Source organism: Salvelinus fontinalis, chromosome 27, assembly GCF_029448725.1.
Source record: "Salvelinus fontinalis isolate EN_2023a chromosome 27, ASM2944872v1, whole genome shotgun sequence".
Taxonomy (NCBI): Eukaryota; Metazoa; Chordata; class Actinopteri; order Salmoniformes; family Salmonidae; genus Salvelinus; species Salvelinus fontinalis.
In genome coordinates, this window is record NC_074691.1 from 38,601,085 (window position 1) to 38,621,218 (window position 20,134).

The following is a 20,134-nucleotide window of genomic DNA, read 5'->3' on the forward strand; positions in this document are numbered from 1 at the left end:
TTGGGGGTAAAACATACGACATTATAAAATCCATGTACACAAACAACAAGTGTGCGGTTAAAATTGGCAAAAAACACACACATTTCTTCACACAGGATCGTGGGGTGAGACAGGGATGCAGCTTAAGCCCCACCCTCTTCAACATATATATCAACGAATTGGCGCGGGCACTAGAACAGTCTGCAGCACCCGGTCTCACCCTAATAGAATCCGAAGTCAAATGTCTACTGTTTGCTGATGATCTGGTACTTCTGTCACCAACCAAGGAGGGACTACAGCAGCACCTAGATCTTCTGCACAGATTCTGTCAGACCCGTGCCCTGACAGTAAATCTCAGTAAGACCAAAATAATGGTGTTCCAAAAAAGGTCCAGTCGCCAGGACCACAAATTCCATCTAGACACCGTTGCCCTAGAGCACACAAAAAACTATACATACCTCGGCCTAAACATCAGCACCACAGGTAACTTCCACAAAGCTGTGAAAGATCTGAGAGACAAGGCAAGAAGGGCATTCTATGCCATCAAAAGGAACATAAATTTCAACATCCCAATTAGGATCTGGCTAAAAATACTTGAATCAGTCATAGAGCCCATTGCACTTTATGGTTGTGAGGTCTGGGGTCCGCTCACCAACCAAGATTTCACAAAATGGGGCAAACACCAAATTGAGACTCCGCATGCAGAATTCTGCAAAAATATCCTCCGTGTACAACGTAGAACACCAAATAATGCATGCAGAGCAGAATTAGGCCGATACCCACTAATTATCAAAATCCAGAAAAGAGCCGTTAAATTCTACAACCACCTAAAAGGAAGCGATTCCCAAACCTTCCACAACAAAGCCATCACCTACAGAGAGATGAACCTGGAGAAGAGTCCCCTAAGCAAGCTGGTCCTAGGGCTCTGTTCACAAACACAAACACACCCCACAGAGCCCCAGGACAACAGCACAATTAGACCCAACCAAATCATGAGAAAACAAAAAGATAATTACTTGACACATTGGAAAGAATTAACAAAAAAACAGAGCAAACTAGAATGCTATTTGGCCCTAAACAGAGAGTACACAGTGGCAGAATACCTGACCACTGTGACTGACCCAAACTTAAGGAAAGCTTTGACTATGTACAGACTCAGTGAGCATAGCCTTGCTATTGAGAAAGGCCGCCGTAGGCAGACATGGCTCTCAAGAGAAGACAGGCTATGTGCACACTGCCCACAAAATGAGGTGGAAACCGAGCTGCACTTCCTAACCTCCTGCCCAATGTATGACCATATTAGAGACACATATTTCCCTCAGATCACACAGATCCACAAAGAATTCGAAAACAAATCCAATTTTGATAAACTCCCATATCTACTGGGTGAAATTCCACAGTGTGCCATCACAGCAGCAAGATTTGTGACCTGTTGCCACAAGAAAAGGGCAACCAGTGAAAAACAAACACCATTGTAAATACAACCCATATTTATGCTTACTTATTTTAACTTGTGTGCTTTAACCATTTGTACATTGTTACAACACTGTATATATTTAATATGACACTTGTAATGTCTTTATTGTTTTGAAACTTCTGTATGTGTAATGTTTACTGTTAATTAGTTTTGTTTGTTTCACTTTTGTGTATTGTCTACCTCACTTGCTTTGGCAATGTTAACACATGTTTCCCATGCCAATAAAGCCCCTTGAATTGAATTGAATTGAATTGAATTGATATGAAAGTAATTGAGATATTTTCTATTTGAACCCAGGTCTATGTCTGCCTTCCATATTGACTTTACCAAACAAAACATTTGAATAGTGCGTAATAGCAGGGGATACATTGAAACGAATTTCAAACGAAAACAATCATCTGCGTTGTTTCTTTGAAATCCCACCCACTATGAATACTAAGAGTTCTATTTCCGGGAATGACCACCACAACCGTTGTTTGTTACTGGTTATGTCTACTCTCATATGTTTTAATGAAACTGTGTAGGTGAAATGAGGACATTTTAATCATCTTTTTTTTTTTGTCATCTAAAATGTGTTACATTACCATAACACAATTCTATAATCTTTGCAACCCGGTTTCATGTATCTCTCCAAACCGCCACGAGAACGCACAGCAGCAGGGCGCGTCGCTGAGAATGTCCATCCCACTAAACCACGTTTCTATCCACTGTTTTTTATACAGTGAATTCATACTGCATTTAAAAATAATAATAAGTAAAGCTGTGATGGAAACAGGTCGTTTTGGTACAATTGTATAAATGCCAGACGGATACTTTGTTTGTTGGACAGGGTGGGATCTTTTTTTTGTGTCAGTACATTTCATTATGAGAGAAATGGTGGTGGAAACGCTTTAAGACTCAAATGTTGATATACTAAACATCATATTGAAGTAAACATGGAGTCGCGATATATATATACATTGATATATTGTGTGGTCCTCCTACTACGACTCGGGACACCATGCAGTTTATTAGGCTACATATAATATAAGTTATGATGAACTTCACAGGGACATTCCAATAAATATTGAGTGTCTTATTCTGGTGACATGACAAAGTATGCTTGACTGCCGTTTGATAAATAAAAATAGTCTCGCTCTTATCCATAATAATCTCAACATGTATAGTAGCCTACCTGTACAGCCTAACCACACTGTATCTGTTTAGCTGTTGGCCAGAGCGCACATGCCAAGACCAGAGTAGGCACGTTTGCTATTTAACTCAACAGTTTTTGTGACAAAAACTATCAGTTGAATTAAATAAATGACGTTGAACTTTAGATTTGTATTAAGTACATGCACATTTAAGCGAAAAATGTACATTTTGTGTGCCCTACGTCATCACGCAAATCCGTTTGGTATAAACACCGCTGGTGGGAAAATGCGCATTCTTTCTTTATGAGGATGTAGAATAATTAGCATGAAAATCTGTCTCCAATTGAATGGAAACCTCGCTACCATTCTAAAAAAAATGTTTTGTCGCGCACAGTACACGGTTGTGAGTTGCAACACGAGTCACATCGTTTGACTCCGGCAAAGAACCTGTGCTGTGGGTACTGACATCAATTCCTTCCCTCGTTCTAACGATAACCGCTGCGGGAGAAGAATCTTCTTCATTTAACGAAGGTGTTGGCAGGTTGCGGTTGTAACCTGCTATACCAGACTCGCAATAACCTCTCCGCGGTGTATTGGCTGAACAAGTGTGGATGCCGCGCGAACACACACATACAGTGCAGACAGTGGGAGAACGCTGTTGCAATCAGGCATGGTGGAACTTGTACTGCACTTTACAGCAAAACAATAAACACATTCATCTGAAGAGAACAGACACCTGTCTGATGGGATTTCAAAGAGAAGAGAGTTCGCAAACTGGACTGTCTAATTTGGAAAAAGAAAGACGACAATACATACAGTATTTTGGGATGAATATAATTTTTTTTTAAATAAGCATCCTCTGAAATTGTCTTTCTGAACATGAAAAAGTACTTCTGTTTGTAAAAGCAATAAACTACTGTATTAGAACCCTGCCGATCAGAACAGAGAAGTAGAGACTCGTGTCGTTCTAAAAAAACTTAATCCAAGTGGTTTGGTGCAAATTTATTCTTCTATATCAACCACCACGCCGAGACTCATTCGTGTCTCTCATTGGAGAGATCGCAGTGAAATAACGGACTCCTTAGCGGACGCGATCACGTCAGATGAATCCTTTTCAAAGAGAAGGACTAGGCTATCACTGAGCTCACACATCAACCCACAATAATGCCTACAGAAATACAAGCAAGTGGCTGTACATGTCAAACTACGTTTGGATTGTCAGGAATTCGCATGTAAGGTATTGTATTTTAGATATTATTTTACAGTGTGACCAAGTCGTTCTTTACGCATACAACAACAGTGCATGGGATTTTTTGTGTTTACAATCACAGCCTGCAGTAAGTACATCATGTCTCAGCGCGGAGTGAACGGAGTGCTTTTTGATTTATGGCAACATTTATCAACTGCCTAAATGTACATTATCAACTCAAATCGATATAAAGACTATAGCCTAGTTTCAATTTTCGTATTTTACTGTTGCTTTTTCGTAAACCAATTGACAGCACACGCATTGCACATAGGTTATGGTGTGCCTGTGTGTTGGTGGCGGAACGGCTCTGATAAAGATATTGGTTTATAGGATGATCCCGCGCTTTGTCTCCGTGGTTTTTCCAAGTCTACCTACTGCCAAGTGTTGTGCAATTGTCTACCCCATCAGTGCATTGTAATGTATTCTATTACTGCATTAGATAAGGATCGTTTAATTACTTGGTTTATAGGATTGTGAAACATATTGAGAGTTACTTTTGGAATTTTTTTAGTCGTCTCAGGTGGTTTGAGAGGTGAGTGACAAAAGCATGTCTACACAACATTCATCTTCATAAACCTGTACATGAATAGCTGAAATAGAAACGGGTGTGTACATATACCACTCTCTAGTTGTTTTATATTGTGTCAGGAAATGCAGCTCTGTCACAGGTTCTGCTGTGGTACAATGGTTGCACAGCATTTCCTCTACAGGGAGACAGGTGTTCCTCTTGTCTACCCTTCTCAATGGCAAGGCTGTGCTCACTGAGCATGTACTTTGTCAAGATTTTTCTTCAAAGGTTTTGATCAGTAACCGTGGTCAAATAGTTTGCCATGGTGTACTGTCCATTTAGAGACAGATAGCACTGCATTTTGCTTTGTGTTTGTGTTTCCCAATGGGTAATGTACTTTTCTTTTGACTGTGTCGTAATTTGGTTTATTCTGATTGATTGGATGGTCTGGTCCTGAGGCTTCAGTGTGTTAGTAGAACAGGTTTGTGAACTCAGCCCCAGGACCAGCTGGATGAGGGTCCTGAGGCGTAAGTGTGTTGGTAGAACACGTTAGTGAACTCAGCCCCAGGACCAGCTGGAAGAAGTGACTCTTCTTTGCTCACCTCTTGGCATTGCAGGGCTTGGTAATCATATTAGACGGGGTCACTGTATTTTAGATGTTTCCAAAACGCAATTACTCTTTTAGTTTTTATTATTAGTGGATATTGGCCTAATTCTGCCCTGCATGCATTGTTTGTAGTTTTCCTCTGGACATGTAGGAGAATCTTCCAGAACTCTGCATGCAGGGTTTCAAAGGAGTGTTTGTCCCATTGGGTGAAATCTTTTTTTGCAAGTGGACCCCACACCTCGCTGCCATCAAGTGCAATTGGTTCAATGACATATTCAATTAGCTGTAGCCTAATTGTAATAGGTATTTCAATTTGAATTAGTTTTTTAATGGTGTCGAATGCTCTCTCACACACACACACACACACACACACACACACACACACACACACACACACACACACACACACACACACACACACACACACTCACACACACACACACACACACACACACACACACACACACACACACACACACACACACACACACACACACACAGCACTGAAATACATCCCTCCTCTCAGGGCTAACACCAGAGAATGGAAGGATTTTTTTATTTTTTTTATTTTTTATTTAACCTTTATTTAACCAGGTAGGCAAATTGAGAACACGTTCTCATTTACAATTGCGACCTGGCCAAGATAAAGCAAAGCAGTTCGACACATACAACAACACATAGTTACACATGGAGTAAAAACAAACATATAGTCAATAATACAGTGAAAAAAAAATAAGTCTATATACAATGTGAGCAAGTGAGGTGAGATAAGGGAGGTAAAGGCAAACAGATATATGTATAAATAAATAAAAATATAAAAAGGCCATGGAGGCGAAGTGAGTACAACACAGCAAGTAAAATAAAAACTAAAAAAAACACTGGAATGGTTGGTTTGCATTGGAAGAAAGTGCAAAGTAGAGACAGAAATAATGGGGTGCAAAGGAGCAAAATAAATTAATAAATAAATACAGTAGGTAAAGAGGTAGTTGTTTGGGCTAAATTGTAGATGGGTTATGTACAGGTGCAGTAATCTATGAGCTGCTCTGACAGCTGGTGCTTAAAGCTAGTGAGGGAGATAGGTGCTTCCAGTTTCAGAGATTTCAGTTTCAGAGGATAACAGCACTACTATACAGAAACATCCATCTTCTCTCAGAGTTTGTGAGTGTGTGTGTGTGTGTGTGTGTGTGTGTGTGTGTGTGTGTGTGTGTGTGTGTGTGTGTGTGTGTGTGTGTGTGTGTGTGTGTGTGTGTGTGTGTGTGTGTGTGTTTTTGTGTGTGTGTGTGTGTGTGTGTGTGTGTGTGAGAAGATAGTGAGTATGCTTGCTAGTGAGGCTGTGTGTGTCTGTATGTGTGTGTGTGAGAGAGACGTATGCCCGTGTGTGTGTGTGTGTGTGTGTGTGTGTGTGTGTGTGTGTGTGTGTGTGTGTGTGTCTGTGTGTGTGTGTGTGTGTGTGTGTGTGTGTGTGTGGGTGTGTGTGTGGGTGTGTGTGATTGTGTGTGTGGGTGTGTGTGATTGTGTGTGTGTGTGTGTGTGTGTGTGTGTGTGTGTGTGTGTGTGTGTGTGTGTGTGTGTGTGTGTGTGTGTGTGTGTGTGTGTGTGTGTGTGTGTGTGTGTGTGTGTGTGTGTGCGTGTGCGGGTGTGATTGTGATTGGGTGTGGGGGTGTGATTGTGTGTTTGTGTGTGTGTGTGTGTGATTATGTGATTGTGTGTGTGTGTGTGTGATTATGTAATTGTGTGTGTGTGTGTGTGTGTGTGTGTGTGTGTGTGTGTGTGTGTGTGTGTGTGTGTGTGTGTGTGTGTGTGTGTGTGTGTGTGTGTGTGTGTGTGTGTGTGTGTGTGTGTGTCTGTGTGTGTCTGTGTGTGCGTGTGCTGTACAGGAAGATGAGAGAGCAAGGCTATCAGTGATGATGGCTCCTGATAACATAATTAGAGAGGATTCAATTCTAGTGGATTATGACTCGGTGTTGGCAGTGTTTCCTTTGATGACTATAGTAGTTCCTAAAAGGATCAGTCTACATGTTACCAATTCCATTATCCACATCTGTGTGTGTTAAGAGATTGGATCATACTGTAGGATGACAGCAGTCAACCTTTCTCAATAGGGGGGGCGCCATTTCGACTTTGTAAAAATTCGTTCCCAAATTAAACGGCCTCGTACTCAATTCTTGCTCGTACAATATGCATATTATTATTACTATTGGATATTGAACCGTTTGAATTATATCTGTGAGTAAAACAGAACTCATTTTGCAGCAAACTTCCTGTCAGGAAGTGAGAAATCTGAAATCGGGCACTCTGTTCCAGGGTCAGTTTATTAATTTGCATGTAATCTATGGGTCGGCATGCACTGCATACGCCTTCCCCTAAATTTCAGTAAGCAGTGAGAATTGGAATGGAGTGTCTAGGTAGATCTGAAGCTCTTGGAACCGGGGGTGCAATCTTTTCAACGTTCGTCATGACGCGAGACAGACCTCAGGATTGCATTCTGAAAAGCTCTCGTTATAGGAGTTAGATTTATCCGGCTCTGATTTTATCTGATATAGGTGTTAAAAACATCACAATGTAGTTAATTTAAACCGAGTTATATCAGTTTATATCAATATATTGTGATTTTCTGTATTTTGTTTGTGCTGCGTTATGGTGAGTTGGACACGTTTTCGCCACATGGCTAATGTTTGCTGCTAATTCCAAAGTTGAAGACGACACTCTACAACCGAGCAACGATTATTCTGGACAAAGGACAACTTGCACAAGATTCTGATGGAAGCTCATCAAATACACTGCTCAAAAAAATAAAGGGAACACTTAAACAACACAATGTAACTCCAAGTCAATCACACTTCTGTGAAATCAAACTGTCCACTTAGGAAGCAACACTGATTGACAATAAATGTCACATGCTGTTGTGCAAATGGAATAGACAAAAGGTGGAAATTATAGGCAATTAGCAAGACACCCCCAAAAAAGGAGTGATTCTGCAGGTGGTGACCACAGACCACTTCTCAGTTCCTATGCTTCCTGGCTGATGTTTTGGTCACTTTTGAATGCTGGCGGTGCTCTCACTCTAGTGGTAGCATGAGACGGAGTCTACAACCCACACAAGTGGCTAAGGTAGTGCAGCTCATCCAGGATGGCACATCAATGCGAGCTGTGGCAAGAAGGTTTGCTGTGTCTGTCAGCGTAGTGTCCAGAGCATGGAGGCGCTACCAGGAGACAGGCCAGTACATCAGGAGACGTGGAGGAGGCCGTAGGAGGGCAACAACCCAACAGCAGGACCGCTACCTCCGCCTTTGTGCAAGGAGGAGCACTGCCAGAGCCCTGCAAAATGACCTCCAGCAGGCCACAAATGTGCATGTGTCTGCTCAAACGGTCAGAAACAGACTCCTTGAGGGTGGTATGAGGGCCCGACGTCCACAGGTGGGGGTTGTGCTTACAGCCCAACACCGTGCAGGACGTTTGGCATTTGCCAGAGAACACCAAGATTGGCAAATTCGCCACTGGCGTGCTCTTCACAGATGAAAGCAGGTTCACACTGAGCACATGAGCACATGTGACAGACGTGACAGAGTCTGAAGACGCCGTGGAGAACGTTCTGCTGCCTGCAACATCCTCCAGCATGACCGGTTTGGCAATGGGTCAGTCATGGTGTGGGGTGGCATTTCTTTGTGGGGCCGCACAGCCCTCCATGTGCTCGCCAGAGGTAGCCTGACTGCCAATAGGTACTGAGATGAGATCCTCAGAACCCTTGTGAGACCATATGCTGACACATGCACATTTGTGGCCTGCTGGAGGTCATTTTGCAGGGCGCTGGCAGTGCTCCTCCTTGCACAAAGGCGGAGGTAGCGGTCCTGCTGCTGGGTTGTTGCCCTCCTACGGCCTCCTCCACGTCTCCTGATGTACTGGCCTGTCTCCTGGTAGCGCCTCCATGCTCTGGACACTACGCTGACAGACACAGCAAACCTTTTTGCCACAGCTCGCATTGATGTGCCATCCTGGATGAACTGCACTACCTGAGCCACTTGTGTGGGTTGTAGACTCCGTCTCATGCTACCACTAGAGTGAAAGCACCGCCAGCATTCAAAAGTGACCAAAACATCAGCCAGGAAGCATAGGAACTGAGAAGTGGTCTGTGGTCACCACCTGCAGAATCACTCCTTTTTTGGGGGTGTCTTGTTAATTGCCTATAATTTCCACCTTTTGTCTATTCCATTTGCACAACAGCATGTGACATTTATTGTCAATCAGTGTTGCTTCCTAAGTGGACAGTTTTATTTCACAGAAGTGTGATTGACTTGGAGTTACATTGTGTTGTTTAAGTGTTCCCTTTATTTTTTTGAGCAGTGTAGTAAGAACTATTTATGATGTTAATTCGTTGTTCTATTGAAAAATGTTAAACTATTATTCCGCCATTAATTTCGGTGTGGTCTCGCTTTAACGCACGCTGTATGTCATAGTAACGTTCATTTTAAAAATCTAACACAGCGGTTGCATTTAGAACTAATGTATCTTTAATTTGCTGTCAAACCTGTATTTTTTTAGTCAAGTTTATGATTAGTTATTGATTAGATTAGGTGCCTCTCCCAAGATTTCTCCCGACATTTTGTTTGCAGTTTGGCCACCATTCTCATTGTATAACCACGATTTGTGACGCTAAATATGCAAATTTTCGAACAAACCATATATGTATTGTGTAATATGATGTTATAGGACTGTCATCTGATGAAGTTTTGAGAAGGTTAGTGAAAAATGTAATATATTTTGCTGGTTTATTCGCTATCGCTAACGTGAATGAATCAATTTTGCTGTGTGGTTGGCTATTGTAGTAAGCTAATATAATGCTATATTGTATTTTCGCTGTAAAACACTTAAAAAATCTGAAATATTGGCTGGATTCACAAGATGTTGGTCTTTCATTTGCTGTACGCTGTGTATTTTTCATAAATGTTTTATGATGAGTATTTAGGTAATTCACGTTGGTCTCTGTAGTTATTCTAGCTGCTTTGGTGAGATTTTGTGATTGTGGCTGCAATGTAAAACTATGATTTATACCTGAAATATGCACATTTTTCGAACAAAACATATGCTATACAATAATTATGTTATCAGACTGTCATCTGATTAAGTTGTTTCTTGGTTAGTGACTATTTATATCTTTATTTGGTCGAATTTGTGATAGCTACCTATGCAGTAAAAAAATGGTGGAGAAAAAAAAGTTGGGTCTTTTGATATCGTGGTTAGCTAATAGAAATACATATTGTGTCTTCCCTGTAAAACATTTTAAAAATCAGAAATGATGGCTGGATTCACAAGATGTGTATCTTTCATCTGGTGTCTTGGACTTGTGATCTCATGATATTTAGATGCTAGTATTTACTTGTGGCGCTATGCTAGTCAGCTTTTTTACTGATGAGGGTGCTCCCGGATCCGGGATGAGTACCAAGTAAAAGTTAACCCTCTCAGTCCCGAGACCCCAGCCAAAATCAGCATTTTCATTTATCTGAATGTCCAGCCTTTATATTTAGCCTCAAGATGAAGTGGTTTACCGTTTTATTCTCAGAACATCCAGGGATACAAGTAAAACACAAAACAATTTGACATCAAACAGTTGCATTCATGAGCATTGGTTGACAATATGTCAATAAACAAAAGGTCAGCCAAAAACAAGTCTAATGAAAATTAAAATGTATTTATATGAATGCTGTAAGTACAGAAATTAAAATTAATTGATATGAATGCTGTAAGTACAGAAATTAAAATTAATTGATATGAATGCTGTAAGTACAGAAATATAAATAATTTATATGCATGCTGTAAGTACAGAAATATAAATAATTGATATGAATGCTGTAAGTACAAAAATAAAAAACCAACAAGTCAGTGACAACTGTGTGGAGTTTGTCACTGCAGCTACGTGAGGTTTTTACAGTATTATAGATGTACTATGATTTATGTAGAATAACCCCTTACAGTACTATAGACACTGTGTCCTAGGATTTACTATGACCTATGTAGAAGAACTCCTAACTGTACTATAGACACTATGTCCTGGGATTTACTGTGGTCTTCTATGTAGAAGAACCCCTTATAGTATTATAGACACTATGTCATGGGATTTACTGTGATCTATGTAGAAGAACCCCTTATAGTATTATAGACACTATGACCTGGGATTTACTGTGATCTATGTAGAAGAACCCCTTACTGTATTATAGACACTATGTCATGGGATTTACTGGGATCTTCTATGTAGAAGAACCCCTTATAGTATTATAGACACTATGACCTGGGATTTACTGTGATCTATGTAGAAGAACCCCTTACTGTATTATAGACACTACAAACACCGCGGCTCTACAGATGCAGAAGAAATAGACAAATCCAATGGTACTACCCAGAAGCCTGTAGCTCAAACACACTGTGTTTATTATAAGGCGTTAGAAGCGTGGGTTACGGTGGGGGTCGTTGGGTTAAAATATGGGATAGGAGAGCTGTAAGAGAACGATTTTGGAAGATAATTCGTGATTTGTTTGATACAGGTTCTTTAGCATTGTGTGTAGAAAATCTTCTGCTCTCTTCTTCTTTGTCTTCTTCTTTATCTTCTTCTTCTTCTTCTTCGTCTTATAACATAGGCCAGGCCCTGTTGTTACGTCATATCCCAGCAATAATGCGTTATATTACTGCTGGGAAGAAAACACTTGAATTTGCTCAGCTTGCTATTGGCCCAACATACTCCATGGCCATTTGCTCAATTTACCCCATGGTCATTGGCTCAACTTACCCCATGGTCATTGGCTCAATTTTCCCCATGGTCATTGGCTCAACTTACCCCATGGTCATTGGCTCAACTTACCCCATGGTCATTGGCTCAATTTTCCCCATGGTCATTGGCTCAACTTACCCCATGGTCATTGGCTCAATTTACCCCATGGTCATTGGCTCAACTTACCCCATGGTCATTGGCTCAATTTACCCCATGGCCATTGGCTCAATTTACCCCATGGTCATTGGCTCAATTTACCCCATGGTCATTGGCTCAATTTACCCCATGGTCATTGGCTCAATTTATCCCATGGTCATTGGCTCAATTTACCCCATGGTCATTGGCTCAATTTACCCCATGGCCATTGGCTCAATTTACCCCATGGTCATTGGCTCAATTTACCCCATGGTCATTGGCTCAACTTAACCCATGGTCATTGGCTCAATTTACCCCATGGTCATTGGCTCAACTTACCCCATGGTCATTGGCTCAATTTACCCCATGGTCATTGGCTCAATTTACCCCATGGCCATTGGCTCAATTTACCCCATGGTCATTGGCTCAATTTACCCCATGGTCATTGGCTCAATTTACCCCATGGTCATTGGCTCAATTTACCCCATGGTCATTGGCTCAATTTACCCCATGGCCATTGGCTCAATTTATCCCATGGTCATTGGCTCAATTTACCCATGGTCATTGGCTCAGTTTACCCCATGGCCATTGGCTCAATTTATCCAATGGTCATTGGCTCAATTTACCCCATGGTCATTGGCTCAATTTACCCCATGGTCATTGGCTCAACTTACCCCATGGTCATTGGCTCAATTTACCCCATGGTCATTGGCTCAATTTACCCCATGGTCATTGGCTCAACTTACCCGAGGGCAAACATTTTGACTATTTTAGCCAACACAGCTACAATGATGCACTTTCATGCTAGGTTTAGGACGTCATATTGAAGTTTATCCTGTTTGGGCTGCAAGCCCGAAATCGGAACGAAAATGACAACAGCTGCAGGGCGCGAAATTCAAAATCTATTTTTTTTAAATATTTAACTTTTACACATTAACAAGTCCAATACAGCATTTGAAAGATAAACATCTTGTCAATCCAGCCAACATGTCCGATTTTTTAAATGTTTTACAGAGAAAACACCACATATATTTATGTTAGCTCACCACCAAATACAAAAGTGGACAGACACGTGTGGATATGATGATGATGTATGAATTATGATTCAAGTAGCATGCACAAGCCAACCGAAATAAACTAAAACCAACCTAAAGAACCCAGAAAAAACTACCTCAGATGACAGTCATATAACATGTTACACAATAAATCTATGTTTTGTTCATAAAAAGTGCATATTTTAGCTATAAATCAGTTTTACATTGATGCTACCATAAATGCTAACACATAGCTAGAGTCTGAATCCAGACGGGAGTAGCCAGAGAAAATACATACACCAACGTCGGCTACTAATTACACCTCATAAAACATTTCAGAAAAACATATGGTGGATAGCTAATGAAAGACAGATATCGTGTGAATAAAGCCAACATTTCCGATTTTTGAAGTGTTTTACAGCGAAAACACAATATATCGTTATATTAGCTAACAACATAAGCTAGCATAAGGCAGCACTAGCATTGGTCAAGCGCTAGCCTAGCACAGTTAGCCCAGTTAGCACAGCACAGTTCGACAGATATATGAAAAAGCATCCCAAATTGGGTCTTATCTTTGTTGATATTCCATCAGAATGTTGTAACGGGGTCCAATGTCCAGTAGAGTCTTTAGTTGGGTTCCAGAACAAATTATTTCCCTCTTTGGTTAGCAAGCACAATAGCATTGCGGCGCTACTCTGCCTTTCTTCAAAAAATTCTTCCGTCGTATCACATCTAAAGTCCAGAATAAATTGCAATAATATAATTAAAGTATATTGAAAAAACATACTTTAGGATGATTTTGTGACATGTATCAAATAATATCGTAGTCAGAGATCATATTCACCGTTATCGACCTTCTTCCAGAAGCCGAGACCAAATTATGCTTCGCGCCCGGAATTTTTTTTTAACTGCGCAGGTCTCACAAGAAGGTGTGTTATTCAGTCCATGGACGAGATATTCGACAGCTTTCAATTCTCACTTCCGCATTACAGCCTGATGAAGGCGTGTGACGTGTTTCTATGGTCCTAAGTCAAATGGCCTTTTATAGACAAGGTCTTAAAGAGACACATCGCATTTTGGAAATCTCAATTCGGCTGGGAAAATGGCTGTAAAAATATTTCTGTTCGACTTAGAGAAACAATTCAAACTTTTTTTAGAAACTATAGACTGTTATCTATCCAACAGTAGTAAATATATGCATATTGTAAAATAAAAAGTTTCTTAGGAGGCCGTTTGAAAATGTGCACATATTTTCCAGTTTTTTCAATATTCAGCTTGCAGCCCAAACAGGTTAAAGAGACCCCCAACTGATGTACGGAACAATCATATATGTGCTTTGGTTTAGATACAAGCATCATGAAACCTCTAACACAATATATTTGTTGTTTTTTTGGACATAACTTGCTTCCCAATTTTTTCCATGTGATTTCTTCCTTCATAGACTCCCTGACATGATGACTTCTTCATAATGATTCGTTTTTGGTGTATGGTTTCCTTGAAACAACACCTCAACTTACCCCACTGTCTCCTATGTACCAAGCCTGCTGGTTACAGTGGCCCCACTGGTATAGGCTAGTGTAGGTAACACCTTTATGTTGCTTACAGGTGGAGGTGAAACCTCTCCTCAGTTGTGTTGTCACCTGTCATCCACCAGCTACTGATGCCAGACAACAAAACCCAGGCATGTAGGCTACATATAGCTCACTGTCTCTGTCTCCTTCTGCCTCTCACTCACTCACTCTCTTTCTCTCTAACACACACACACACACACACACACACACACACACACACACACACACACACACACACACACACACACACACACACACACACACACACACACACACACAGTCATATAAATCCTTTTTCCATCGGCATGGTGTATCTACTGTGTCCTGCACCAGCCAGCCTCCCTTCACTCAACTCAGCTCCATCCATCAGCCAGCCTCCCTTCACACAACAGCTCCATCCATCAGCCAGCCTCCCTTCACACAACAGCTCCATCCATCAGCCCACCTCCCTTCACAAACCTCAGCTCCATCCATCAGCCAGCCTCCCTTCACACAACTCAGCTCCATCCATCCATCAGCCAGCCTCCCTTCACACAACAGCTCCATCCATCAGCCAGCCTCCCTTCACACAACTCAGCTCCATCCATCCATCAGCCAGCCTCCCTTCACTCAACTCATCTCCATCCATCAGCCAGCCTCCCTTCACACAACTCAGCTCCATCCATCAGCCAGCCTCCCTTCACACAACAGCTCCATCCATCAGCCAGCCTCCCTTCACACAACTCAGCTCCATCCATCAGCCAGCCTCCCTTCACCCAACAGCTCCATCCATCAGCCCACCTCCCTTCACACAACTCAGCTCCATCCATCAGCCAGCCTCCCTTCACACAACAGCTCCATCCATCAGCCAGCCTCCCTTCACACAACAGCTCCATCCATCAGCCAGCCTCCCTTCACACAACAGCTCCATCCATCAGCCCACCTCCCTTCACACAACTCAGCTCCATCCATCAGCCAGCCTCCCTTCACACAACTCAGCTCCATCCATCAGCCAGCCTACCTTCACACAACTCAGCTCCATCCATCAGCCAGCCTACCTTCACACAACTCAGCTCCATCCATCAGCCAGCCTACCTTCACACAACTCAGCTCCATCCATCAGCCAGCCTCCCTTCACACAACTCAGCTCCATCCATCAGCCAGCCTCCCTTCACACAACTCAGCTCCATCCATTAGCCAGCCTACCTTCACACAACTCAGCTCCATCCATCAGCCAGCCTCCCTTCACACAACTCAGCTCCATCCATCAGCCAACCTCCCTTCACACAACTCAGCTCCATCCATCAGCCAGCCTCCCTTCACACAACTCATCTCCATCCATCAGCCAGCCTCCCTTCACACAACTCAGCTCCATCCATTAGCCAGCCTACCTTCACACAACTCAGCTCCATCCATCAGCCAGCCTCCCTTCACACAACTCAGCTCCATCCATCAGCCAGCCTCCCTTCACACAACTCAGCTCCATCCATTAGCCAGCCTACCTTCACACAACTCATCTCCATCCATCAGCCAGCCTCGCTTTACACAACAGCTCCATCCATCAGCCAGCCTACCTTCACACAACTCAGTATCCATCAGCCAGCCTCCCTTTACACAACAGCTCCATCCATCAGCCAGCCTCCCTTCACACAACTCAGCTCCATCCATCCATCAGCCAGCCTCGCTTTACACAACTCAGTATCCATCAGCCAGCCTCCCTTCACACAACTCAGCTCCATCCATCCATCAGCCAACCTCCCTTCACACAACTCAGTATCCATCAGCCCACCTCCCTTCACACAACTCAGCTCCATCCATCAGCCAGCCTCCCTTCACACAACTCAGCTCCATCCATCCATCAGCCAGCCTCCCTTCACACAACTCAACTCAGCTCCATCCATCAGCCAGCCTCCCTTCACACAACTCAGCTCCATCCATCAGCCAGCCTCCCTTCACACAACTCAGCTCCATCCATCAGCCAGCCTCCCTTCACACAACTCAGCTCCATCCATCAGCCCGCCTCCCTTCACACAACTCAACTCAGCTCCATCCATCAGCCCGCCTCCCTTCACACAACTCAGCTCCATCCATCAGCCAGCCTCCCTTCACACAACTCAACTCAGCCCCATCCATCAGCCAGCCTCCCTTCACACAACTCAACTCAGCTCCATCCATCCATCAGCCAGCCTCCCTTCAAACAACTCAGCTCCATCCATCAGCCAACCTCCCTTCGCACAACTCAGCTCCATCCACCAGCCCGCCTCCCTTCACACAACTCAGCTCCATCCATCAGCCAGCCTCCCTTCACACAACTCAGCTCCATCCATCAGCCAACCTCCCTTCACACAACTCAGCTCCATCCATCAGCCAACCTCCCTTCACACAACTCAGCTCCATCCATCAGCCAGCCTCCCTTCACACAACTCAGCTCCATCCATCAGCCAGCCTCCCTTCACACAACTCAGCTCCATCCATCAGCCAACCTCCCTTCACACAACTCAGCTCCATCCATCAGCCCGCCTCCCTTCACACAACTCAACTCAGCTCCATCCATCAGCCAGCCTCCCTTCACACAACTCAGCTCCATCCATCAGCCAGCCTCCCTTCACACAACTCAGCTCCATCCATCAGCCAGCCTCCCTTCACACAACTCAGCTCCATCCATCAGCCAGCCTCCCTTCACACAACTCAGCTCCATCCATCAGCCAACCTCCCTTCACACAACTCAGCTCCATCCATCAGCCCGCCTCCCTTCACACAACTCAACTCAGCTCCATCCATCAGCCAGCCTCCCTTCACACAACTCAGCTCCATCCATCAGCCAGCCTCCCTTCACACAACTCAGCTCCATCCATCAGCCAGCCTCCCTTCACACAACTCAGCTCCATCCATCAGCCAGCCTCCCTTCACACAACTCAGCTCCATCCATCAGCCAGCCTCCCTTCACACAACTCCGCTCCATTCATGTGTGCCTAACCCATTAACCTCAGTTTCCAGGTCCTGCCTGTCTGGCTCCATGATAAAGCATATGGGTTTTGGGCTGTTGTGCTGTCCCAAACTGATTCTACACACATCACTGGGAGGTAATAGCATGGAGATAAAGATGATGTAGATAGCTAGCTTTACACACACGCAAGCCGGTGTATATGGCTAGCTCTGTAACAGACAGCACTGAGTATGAATGGGTTTTACAGTAATAGACAGCACTGAGTATGAATGGGTTTTACAGTAACAGACAGCACTGAGTATGAATGGGTTTTACAGTAATAGACAGCACTGAGTATGAATGGGTTTTACAGTAATAGCCAGCACTGAGTCTGAATGGGTTTTTCAGTAATATACATCACTGAGTATGAATGGGTTTTACAGTAATAGACATCACTGAGTATGAATGGGTTTTACAATAACAGACAGCACTGAGTATGAATGGGTTTTACAGTAATAGACATCACTGAGTATGAATGTGTTTTACAATAACAGACAGCACTGAGTATGAATGGGTTTTACAGTAATAGACATCACTGAGTATGAATGGGTTTTACAGTAATATACATCACTGAGAATGAATGGGTTTTACAGTAATAGACATCACTGAGTTTGAATGTGTTTTACAATAACAGACAGCACGGAGTATGAATGGGTTTTACAGTAATAGACATCACTGAGTTTGAATGTGTTTTACAATAACAGACAGCACTGCGTATGGATGGGTTTTACAGTAATAGACATCACTGAGTATGAATGGGTTTTACAGTAACAGACAGCACTGAGTATGAATGGGTTTTACAGAAATAGACATCACTGAGTATGAATGGGTTTTACAGAAATAGACATCACTGAGTATGAATGGGTTTCACAGTAATAGAAACTGCACTGAGTATGAATGGGTTTTACAGTAACACAGCACTGAGTATGAATGGGTTTTACAGTAACAGACAGCACTGAGTATGGCTGGGTTTTACAGTAATAGACACTGAACTGAGTATGAATGAGTTTTACAGTAACAGACACTGAACTGAGTATGAATGAGTTTTACAGTAACAGACACTGAACTGAGTATGAATGAGTTTTCAGACTGTGAAAATTAAGGTTTGTTCTGAGTCCCAAATGGCACCCTATTCCCTATATAGTGCATTCCTTTGACCAGAGCCCTATGGGGGAGGCGCACTACATAGGGAATAGGGTGCCAATTGGGACGTAGATTAGTCTACCAGCAGCTCCCAGACAAGACCAAAAGCTTGGTAATGTGCCGGCCAGTTGGCTGTCTATTTAGGAACAGATTGGAATGGAAGAGTGAGTTAGTCACTATCATTCATTGATGTTCAATATGTGCAGAATAGCATTCAGCATCATCACTGTCTGAAAGGGGAACCACGATGATGAGGAGGAAGAGCTTTAACTAATTCAGAACAGGTTCTGTCTCTTGGTTGCGTCGAACTGTTACCCTGAAGACCTCCCATTGGAGAACCCTTTTTGGTTACAGGTTGAACCCTTTTTGTTTCCATATAGATCGCTCTGTGGAAAGGGTTCTACATGGAACCAAAAGGGTTCTTCAAAGGGTTCACCTATGGGGACAGCCTTAAGAAATCCTTTAGGTTCTAGATAGCGCCTTCTTTTTTTTTAAGGTATTGTCAGACAGGAAGGAATGGGGAGTAACAACACCAGCAGGGCGAGACAAAGCTTATCCAACTAATTGTATCCAGTATGAAGGTGCATTGTCTGTGGCCAAATCATGCCCTCCATGACGTGAGTGTGGAGGCATGTAGCGTAGCGCCAAACAGGAAGGAATGAGTTGAAACAAAAGTGTCATTATGACAGCCAGCATGGCAACACAAAGCTAATCCAGCATGGACCCTTGAGGAGAGTGCTGTGTTCAACCATGCCCCAGTGCTTCCTGGGACCACAGACCTGCTGGTTTATTCATGGGGAGGGGGGGGGACTATGTGGAAGCCAGTGGGGGCAAGAGGATGAAGAGTGAGTGGGTGGAAGGAGAGAGAGAATGAGAATGAGAAAGAAGCGAAAGAGAGAGAGAGAGAGGAGAGGAAGGGGAAGGAGTAGAGAGACAGGTAGTAGAGAGAGAGAGGTAGTAGAGAGAGAGAGAGAGGTGGGAGAGAGAGGGAGGTAGGAGAGAGAGAGAGGTGGGAGAGAGAGGGAGGTAGGAGAGAGAGAGGTGGGAGAGAGAGGGAGGTAGGAGAGAGAGAGAGAGGTGGGAGAGAGAGGGAGGTAGGAGAGAGAGGTGGGAGAGAGGGAGGTAGGAGAGAGAGAGGGAGGTAGGAGAGAGCGATGGGGACGGGGGGAGAGAGAGGGAGGTGGGAGAGAGAGGGAGGTAGGAGAGAGAGAGAGAGAGAGAGATGGGAGAGAGAGGGAGGTAGGAGAGAACGAGAGAGACGGGGGAGGGGGATTAATAGGGGAACCACTTCGGACTGAAAACCTAGAGACTGACGAAAAATGAGGGATAGTGAGCTGTGTGGTCCCCTGATAGTGTTCCCAGGCTGCGGTGAATGAGGCATGGATAAAACACCAGGGTTTAGAAGGTCACTGGATACATAATCAATGACTGGCTGCTTCACTTCCATAGGCAGCCAGCCAAGCAGGCCAGACCTGCCCCAGATTCCTTTACTTATTCATCTAGTACTGAATGTTTATGGCAGATACATGGTAGTTATGGGCTACATGTATAACATGGTAGTTATGGGCTACAT

The 20,134-nt window shown here is 43.4% G+C and overlaps 1 protein-coding gene across 2 annotated transcripts in view; it reads left to right on the plus strand.

Moving 5' to 3' along the window:
• The first annotated feature begins 2,883 nt into the window (after positions 1-2,883).
• syndig1l (synapse differentiation inducing 1-like) overlaps positions 2,884-20,134 on the plus strand; it is a 108,190-nt gene continuing 90,939 nt past the window's right edge. Inside the window, exon 1 of one of the 2 annotated variants that reach the window (XM_055885711.1) lies at positions 2,884-3,826. The gene's annotated coding sequence lies outside the window, so the exon portion shown is untranslated. The remainder of the gene's footprint in view (positions 3,827-20,134) is intronic. The other variant, XM_055885712.1, reaches the window with a different exon arrangement.